The following is a 9471-nucleotide window of genomic DNA, read 5'->3' as shown; positions in this document are numbered from 1 at the left end:
GATTATTATATAATGTCTGTCAACTCTCATGTATTATTCTTAAGTACAGAAAAATCATAGTTGAAGTTTTTAGGAAACATGTAAAATAGACGTTTTATTATTATTTAGGTATGGCAAGACCAACAGATCAGGAGCTGACTGCCATGAAGTAGAAAGCTTGTTATACTCACAGACCCCAAGAAGAAAGGGCACACCCCCGCAACATGGGGACCGCATGGGGAGGCATCGGGCAGGTCAGGAGTCAGAAGAAGTGGGGGCAAATGTGGGCAAGAGCCTTTATTGTGGTTTCTGCAAAAACAAACAGGTGAAGCAGGGTAAATGGGTTTAGGATTGGCTAGTGTGAATAATTTCAGCGGGCTCTGGAGCGCCGCTAGTTTTCTGGTAGCTAGCCCTGGGGTGATTAGGGCAGGAGAATAGGTGCCCAGAGCATAGTGGTTGGGATCATGGGCTCTGGATTGGTTGGTTTGCATTTGACAAGTGTGCTGTTGGGATAAGTTGTTTATTGTCTCTAGGAATTAGTTATCCCTGGGAGGGGCACTCCCTCCAGAGTCAGCAAGGCCCCAAATTTCAAAGCCTTAAAATACAGAAAATAAAAAGACAGGGTTAATACAAGAAATTTTTCAGAATATTAATTAATATTAATTGCATTTCATTTGGGTAAATACAGTGTCTCTCACTGCTGTGACTCTCCTTTTGATCTGGGGAGAAAATGAAAGCAAAAAGCAATAAACTGTTCTTTCCCAAATGAGAGAGTGCTCAGGCATCTGAAAGAGATATCCCCCAAAGACTCTCATACTGTTTTTGTTGTAATAACAGCATTTTGGGTCTAGCTGTCCACTGTTAACAACAAATTCTTGATCTGTTACTGAATATTTTCAGAGTATTACTCACACTTTATTTTTGACACTGCCAAATCTACCCAATCAGTTTATGGCTGCCCATCTGGCATCATGATAATCTTCCCTAAAGGGAAAGATAGACAATATCATAGATTATTGTATTTTATTGCTAGCTCTTTTATGACTTCTTCTTCTTTTATTTTTAAAGAAATTCTTTGCAGACAAAACCCATCATTGTTTAACATGGCACTTCCCTCCTTGTTTTTGTGAGCAAGCACATGGAACAATACCTTGTCCCAGTTCTGCTCTTTAGATTCTTTAAAATCTCTCAAGATTCATATTCATGGTAGAGGGCATTTGATTGGCCTAGTTTGGCTCACCTTGTCCAACCACTGTGATCAGATGATGAAGAAATTAGTTCCTCTGTATACATCAAAGCTTCATGTCACATATGGATTAAGGTCATTAAAATGAAAATGGAAATGTTAAAAACAGAAAGAGCAGTAAGCCTGCCAGACTAATGTGGTTACTGTGATGGAGCTTTACATTAAGCACTGAGACTTCTAGGATCCAACACAAGCAAGAAAAAAGAACAATTATTGACGCCTTTTTTTGATGTTAAGGTTGATAATTAGTTTCAAATTTGTAGTAGCAAGAAATAATCGCCATAAATAATTGTTCCTGGGGCAACCCACTGCCTAGTTTATTTATTGGTACTTCAAAGTTAAGTAAACGGAAGTAGAAGCGCCTGTGGTTCCTCATATCCAACCAAGCCATATGACATCCTAAACCCTAACCTCTATATCCTTTTAAGTATTTTTTAATTCATATTTTACATACCTTTGACATGGTGACACTGAGTAAATACTTTTTTGAATTATATAATGAAGTGTGATAATATCTGTGAAAACCAAAGTATAATTATCTCAATTAATTATTCTTCCATATTTTGAATATTAATTTGTGTTTCATTTTAAACCATAAATATGCATAAGGTCACCAGGAACTCCCCCCCCTCCCCCCCGCAAGGGAAATTTTATTAATGACACTAGTTTATTTCCCTCCCAAAAAGACCAACCACATGAAGCGAACATATCCTCAAGATGTTATTGTCTTCATGATAAAAATATGAAACTTAGAACTGGATCATTTGGCCCATTCTCTTCTTATCTCCTCCCAGTTCAAAATGCTTGTATCTCTTAATAGCTGGCATTGTCTCAGATCTGAAGTTGGGCTCAACACATTCAAGCCTCAGGACAATCTTTGTAGTTTTAGCCTTTTGGGGGAAAATCCGGCTTAGCCTGCCCACCATAACCACTTTACTCCCTGTCATAACGCCGCTTTCCCTGCGCATACAGAGAATCCTTGCCCTTCTTGTACTGTGTCACTTTGCGGCGTTGGTGCTTGCCACACTTCTTACAGAAAGTCCTGAGTTTTAAGAATGTTCACCATGTTTGCGAGAGTGCTAGTGGCAAGGCTTGAGTCACTTTTATGATGTAACTTTTGAGACACTGTGGTGGCTTTTCTGCTCCACCTCTTTTCAACAGAAAAATTACTCCCATAGTCAGGGATGATGTGGACAATTATAATTAAATTGTGAGAAGTCCAATTCTTTGGTTTAATCCTGCCTCCAAAATGGCTACATAATTGGCAGAGCTCAGTGCAAAATAAAACTGCGGAGCCCCTTGTTCAAAAAGCAGAGGAAACATGCCATTAAAGGAGCCACAATATAAAGCTTTTTCCTTTAAAACTGCTTTTATTGCTTATGAAAGGTAATTGGGATAGTGGTCATACCAGAGTAATAACATAACTTACAAATTGNTGCTCTTTTGTAATATTTCAGGAATGCACTGTTTTCTTTTCCTTCTCTCTCTCTCTCTCTCTCTCTCTCTCTCTCTCTCTCTCTCTCAGCACCATTAAAAAAACAAAGTAGCTGTTTTAGGAACTTGGAAAGTAAAGGGGGAATGACTCTTGGTTTCATTCATATTTAAAATGAAATAACCTCATAATTGGTAATAGTGTGCCATAGTTAAGATTTCAGAGGTAGAGCTGTGAAGAATTTCAGACTCTCAGCTCCCCTGGGAACCAAAACTTGGATACACTGGTCATAGACTACCAAGTCTGTAATTAAAACTTTCTCTTCTAGGACTTGGGATATGTGTAGTTTCATCCGGTTGTGGCTCATTTGGGAATAAATTTTCTGACACAAATGAGGTGTGACAAAAAGCATAGTGTCTCTTTATTTGGTTAACATTATTTCTGCACTGTGTTTTTCCCTGTCAGCTTTAAAAGGAAGAGAAAAAAGTGAAGCACCCTGCCACCCTGCCAAAACCTGGCTGAAGAATTTGAATAAGTAAAAATTTTCCACCTACAGCACTGTTTGAGGTAGCTGCACTGTGAGGGCCCCACAGGCTGCTCTCAATGCATCAGAACATGATGTTGTGTCAAGTTCAGAAAGCTCAGGCACCTGGAAGCCACAGGAAAAGACCGGTGGAGGATGAGAGGCCACCTGTCCTCTGTTCTTTCTTGCTTCTTCCATCTGATATTTTCTTTGGCTAAATAGTCCAGGAATCAGAAGGCAGACACCCCCCTTACCACTGACATTGCTGGACCCAACTCTGCCATCACCTTCACTGCCAGAGCTGAAACATTTGGAGGGCAGAGGGCAGGACAAGGGCAGCCTAAGGGATTGGAGAGCAGTGGGAATTGACATATCCTTTGCTGTCCCCCTTTTACCCATCACTATCTCCTAGGCTCATGATTTTTGNAAAAACCTGCATACAGATGTATAGAGAAGCTTTATTTATAATTGCCAAAGCTTGGAAGCAACCTGGATGTCCTTCAGTAAGTTAATGGGTAAATAAACTGTGGTACATTCAGACAATGAAATATTATTGAGCTCTAGAAAGAAATGAGCTATATCAAGCCATGAAAAGACATGGAAGAATCTTAAATGCACATTACTAAGTGAAAGAAGCCAGTCTGAAAAGGCTATGAATATGATTCCAACTATGGACATTCTGGAAAAAGCACAACTATGGAGAAAATAAAACAGTCAATGGTTGCCAGGGGTAGGAGTGAGGAGAGATAAATTGGCAGAGCATAAATAATTTTTAGGGCAGTGAAAATACTCTGTATGGTATTTTAAAGATGAATGTATGTCATTATACTTTAGTCCAAATCCATAGAATATGCAACACCAAGAGTGAATTGTAAACTACAGACTTTGGGCAATTATGATATATCAATATAGGTTCGTCCTTGGTAAAAAACAAAATATACCATTCTGGTGATGTTGAAAATGGGGGAGGCTATGCATATGTGGAGGTAGGGAATATATGGGAAATCTCTATACTACCTCTCAATTTTGTTGTAAATCAAAAATTCCTCTAAAAAAAAAGTCTTAAAAAAATTCCATGTCTTGCCCTATTAAGGATGAAGACCATGCCTTCTTTTCTCCTTTTGGATTCATGAAAACAGTGCTGACTAATTTCCTCCTGAATCCTATTCAAAGACTTAATTATAACTCTCTCCTCAGGAATTTTTTTTATGTTTACAGAAGGCAATAAAAACTCAGTTATCACTTGATTCTGTATTGTGCTTTGTATTTTAATTCATCTAAGGGATGGTGTAGTTTATTCAGAAGAAATGTAAAGTCTAAGTTAGTATTTATTGAGGTTCATCTTGTGCTGGGAANTGTTCAAGGTACTGAAAGACAACTGAAGTATAGTGGGCAGGTGGAGAGTGGTGCAAGATGAAGTAGTGTTTGACTCTTTCTCACCCATCACATTCAATTTGTGTTTTTAAATGTAAGTATTATTATTATTAAGGCATTGTGAGGCTGACAGACCAGGAGACAACGGCCATCAAAAAGATAGGTTGTTACGGCAGAATAGTATTCCATTGTGTATATATACCACATCTTCTTTATCCAACCATCTGTGGAAGGACACTTTGGTTGTTTCCATGTCTTGGCCACCATAAATAAAGCTGCAATGAACATCGGATAAGAAAAGATGAAATAGTGCCATTTGCGACAACATGGATGGATCTTGAGATTATTAAGCAAAATAAGTCAGACAGAAAAAGTCGAGAACCATATGACTTCACTGATATGTGGTATATAAAACTGAAAACAACAAAGGAACAAGGCAAACAAATGAAGAGACAAAAACTCACAGACACAGACAATAGTTTAGCGGTTACCAGAGGGGAAGGGAGGAGGAAGGTGGTAGATGAGGGTAAAAAGGATCAAATATATGCTGATGGAAGGAGAACTGACTCTGGGTGGTGAACACACAATGTGATATATAGATGATGGATTATAGAAATGTACACCTGAAACCTATGTAACTTCACTAACAATTGTCACCCCAATAAACTTTAATTAATTAATTTAAAAAAAGATAGTTTGTTACAGTTACAAGAGGAGGGGCATGCCATGCCATCGAAGAAAGCACCAGGGTTGACTGGGAGGCAGAGGGAGTGAGGCGAAAACATGGACAAGAGCCTTGATAGTGATTTTCAAGGGAAGGAATGGGTGAGGCAGAGTGAGCAGGTTTAGGATTCAAGTAACTTCTATGGGCTCTGGTGCACAGAGGCTGTCTCTAGTTAACTGGTCCTTTGATAATTAGGGCAAGTGATCAATGGGTCAGAGAGTGAGAGCCTAGTAAAGGAGGGAGTTGGAGTGCAGGGTCTGGATTTGTGGGTTTGAATATAAGAGACTAGCTCACAGGCCAGTCTTTACTATCTCTAGAAATGGGTTAGCCNGATGGAGGAGCAGTAATTAAAGGTAAGATAGTATTGCATCAGCTAAGAAATGGGGAGCACAATTACCCTTACTGCACTGGTACAATGATTTACGCAGCCTGTTTAATAAATCCATACCGGTGCCCCGGTAGATGGGGAATGGTAAGAGGAGAGGCAGCCCTTGCCCAAACCACCAGGCTGAAACAGGGAGGGGCACGCAACATTGCAAGGAGTGCTAGGCAGCTGTATGCTGAGGTAACCATTTCTGCCGGTTTTTTCACCTGACTGTGTCTGACCTTAGAGTCCTCATATATTCCTGCCTGTCCAGCTGACATCCCTGCACATGATTTCTTGATGGCCTAGACCTAGGGTATCCATCAGCTCTCCCACTTGGCTGGAAAACTAGTCTTAACCCTTTCAAGCTAGACTTCCAGGGGTGACATTGATTGAGTTGTATAAAATTATTCATCACTCTCCTGGCCTGGATAGATTGTGATGAATTTTAGGGCTTGTCAAATTTCAAGGCATATTTCATACCATGCATATTGTTAAGAATTTGAAAAGTGCTTAATAATTATCCATTAATGAGTAAGCTTTGAAAGAAGATGAAAAAGTATTATGAAATAAATGAGAGTTATAATTGAGACTTATTCAGAGCAAAATTATTTTGGGTATATTTTGAGCACCAGATAAATGTCAAAGAAACCAATGAGAAATCACAAAAACTGCTGAAATAGCATAAATTCACATTTATAACTGCTGCAGGCAAAATGGAAATGTTCTTTACATGGTTGGTCTCTGAGAGAAAGCGTTTCACAGGACTATCAAAATTCTATCTTAGGATGTCATTTCGGATACTAAAAATTTTAAAGTAGTGATTTAAAGAATTTTGGGGTTTTCTTTTGGCATGGCCTAGAAACCTTTGGCAACTAATTTCTCTATGACTCAAAGGCTGTCCCCTAGCAGGGAAAGTCTCCATTTGAGCTTTAAAAAATAAACTCTGTCACTCTGGGTGCATTTGTAGCCCTCGCTAGTGAGTGAGCCTGAGATTATTTCTTTTTAAAAATTTTGTCTAATTTTTATTTAAAGTATAGTTGACATATAACATTATATTAGTTTCAGGTGCTCAATTTATAAATATAATGATTTGACATTTATGTATCTTACAAGGTGATCAACACACTAAGCCCAGCAATAGCATGTAGTTTAATCCATGCTTGGGAATTTTGAATTGAACCAAAAAAGAACCGGATCTGTTATAGGTGCCGATGGTTGGAGTGAGACCAAGTGGGAAATTAAGGAATATACATAAAATCTTGCCTTATATCCATCATACATCTCATGTGGCATATCCAAATCATATATCATATGTATCACATGGCATGAGCAAATGTATCCAAGTGTATTTACATGCAGCTTTGAGTTGTAACTGCAGAGAGTTGGTCAGGAAAGGGGAGTCCCCAGGCATTCAGCAAATTAACACTGGAAACAGATGGTGGGAGCTGTTTGAAGTTGAGCCANGGTACTACGGAAATAATGAACAGAGCAGTCGAACATCCCAGGAGAAGAAACTTTGGGCCACGTAGTGCTTCTCCAGCGACCAAACAGGAACAGAGAAAGTAGATGCTTTGCTCCACTCAGGAGTGGTTATTGATAAGATGGAAGTGCAGCAGAAGTACAAGTCTGCAAGAAAATCAAGAATTCCAGAAGAATATTGCTTACATGGCTGTTTGTGATCTCCAGGGGCGAGAAGGGCAAGCTGGGCCAGAAAGCCTATCAGGACGCTGGTGATTGGGGGCTGGAAGCCCTTCCTAATGAAGGGAAGGAACAGGCTCACATCAGTGATAGATTTAACAAAAATTTATCCAGTACTTATGATATGCAAGTCATGTTTACATTCGTTGTCCTACTTTCCTGGGAAGGTTGAAGCTCTCTGATATGAATTTCCTACTCGTGTATCAGCTAGAGCCCAGGAAGTATTCTTGATATTTTAAACAGAGAGAATTTAGTTCAGGGAATTGGTTACATTGGAGATGACAGAGCTAAGAGGTCTAAAGTGGGACAGTGTGACATCCTTGAGATTATTAAGAGCAGGAAACGGCTACTGCTGTCTACCTAAAACTTAAGGGACGAAAGGATCCGGAGTCACCAAGCAGCAGCTGGAACAATAGGAGATCTTGCAGCAAGAGCTGGGTCCATAGAAAGACAGCCACTGCCATTGACGATGCTTGAAGCACAAATGGGGGCGGGGGCCGGGGAAATACCCTGGCTTATCCTTTTCTGCCCTATAGTCTTCCCTCACGGCCTCTCGTTGGCTGAATTGATGCCAGAAACAAAGGGCAAAGGAAGCTGGGAAAAGCAATTCTCTGATACAGAACAGGGCAGCGGGGATGGATAGCTCTGAGAGCAAAACAGGCCAAGGCTAGCACATGGACTCAACTTCCCTTTTCTCCATGGAAATGTCTCCCTTCTCCTCCATCTCTATGTGCCTCTCATTCTTACCACCAGCCTCACCCAGGCTCCCTGGACAGCTGGTTTCCAGCTGGGCACAGCTGGTAGGTGGTACCGGCAGGAAACTGGGAGGTGAGAGGAAAAGTCAGGTCAATCTTCTCCACCCTCCCCCTGTTTCAAAGCCATATCTCTGCCAGGGGTGGTTTTCTTCCACAATCACATTTCCTGCTGGTGGCTTCTTCTCCATGGCTCCAGGTCTCACTAGGACTCACTAAGGGTGTAATGGCTTCCCTCTATTGCTAATCTCTGGGTATCTTAATATCCCTTGTCGGTTCTCTTAATTCTACCCTCAGCTATGTCAGTAGTATTTTTATTAAAGTCGCTTCATTTGAACAACTTGGGTCACATTGTGTTGTCTTGCCGGGACAAAGGCTGGCACCCTGACCTGTTGCACTCTTTCCCAAACTCCTTGCAAGCGTCATACTTTCCCCTCTGCCTCGATCAACAGTGTGGTGTAGCAGAAAGAATGCTGGCCTTAGTGCTACACAGATTTGGTTTTATTTCTGATTCAGTCTCTAACTGACGGGGTAACTGGCTGCGAGTATTACTTAACCCCCTGAGCCTCAATTTTCTTGCCTGGCAAGTGAGGATAATGATGGATTTTAGTTGGATTAAATGGGAAACCATCTCACCTGTGTGTTCCAGGCCTCATCATCAGTCTATTATCACAAAATAAGGTCTCAGATTCTTTCAATATATCAATTTTTATGGCATGATTTTCCATCATCCTCGATTTCAGGAAATTAACTCCCTTCAAAGTATTTCCAGTTATTTCTAGACATTCCCAAACACATTCCCTTGCTAACATGTTTCTTTTGCAGTTGCCATGGGCTTCTGTCCTGCTAATTTTTTCTGCTCCAGCTCCCACATGGCTAGCATCTGCTTGCAAGGCCACTTGCTGAGACTCTGCCAAGGCTGAAGTTTCTCCAGGGTCACTGTCCATCATGAGAACACAGCCCATGCCAAGGGTGTTGACGCTTAACGCTCCCAAAGAGCAGGATTCTTGGGACTCCTCCATGTGGCCTGGTTCTGTGGAGAGTGGAGAATGGCCTCCCCTGGCTCTAAGCCACCTCAGCCCCAAATATGCAGAGCCTCTCAGAGTCGCTCTGACTAATTCCTCACCTAGTTGCACATGAAAACAAAACAACTCCCAGAGGTTCTGGAACTTGCTTCCACCCTCTCTCCCAGAGGGACCTTATGGCCAGGGTTGAGAATGGGAACAGATGCTTTGCCATCTGCTCCGTTTCTCCCCTCCCCTCCACAGATCTCTCCCAAAGCCCACACCTCCCTCCTCCTCCATTTTCCACTCCGAAGCTTCTGTATATATATCAACCATTGTGGGATGGAACACGGAGGGTCAGTTAGGGAGGTG

At 41.1% G+C, this 9471-nt stretch overlaps 1 pseudogene; it reads right to left on the bottom strand.

Annotated features, from left to right (window-relative positions):
* Nucleotides 1-1974: 1974 nt before the first annotated feature.
* On the bottom strand, nt 1975-2291 carry LOC109371856 (60S ribosomal protein L36a-like; annotated as a pseudogene).
* Nucleotides 2292-9471: the final 7180 nt, after the last annotated feature.

Source organism: Hipposideros armiger, unplaced genomic scaffold (genome assembly GCF_001890085.2).
Source record: "Hipposideros armiger isolate ML-2016 unplaced genomic scaffold, ASM189008v1 scaffold_595, whole genome shotgun sequence".
NCBI lineage: Eukaryota > Metazoa > Chordata > Mammalia > Chiroptera > Hipposideridae > Hipposideros > Hipposideros armiger.
The sequence above is the reverse complement of the archived record's forward strand: the minus strand, read 5'-3'. Positions and strand labels throughout refer to the sequence as shown.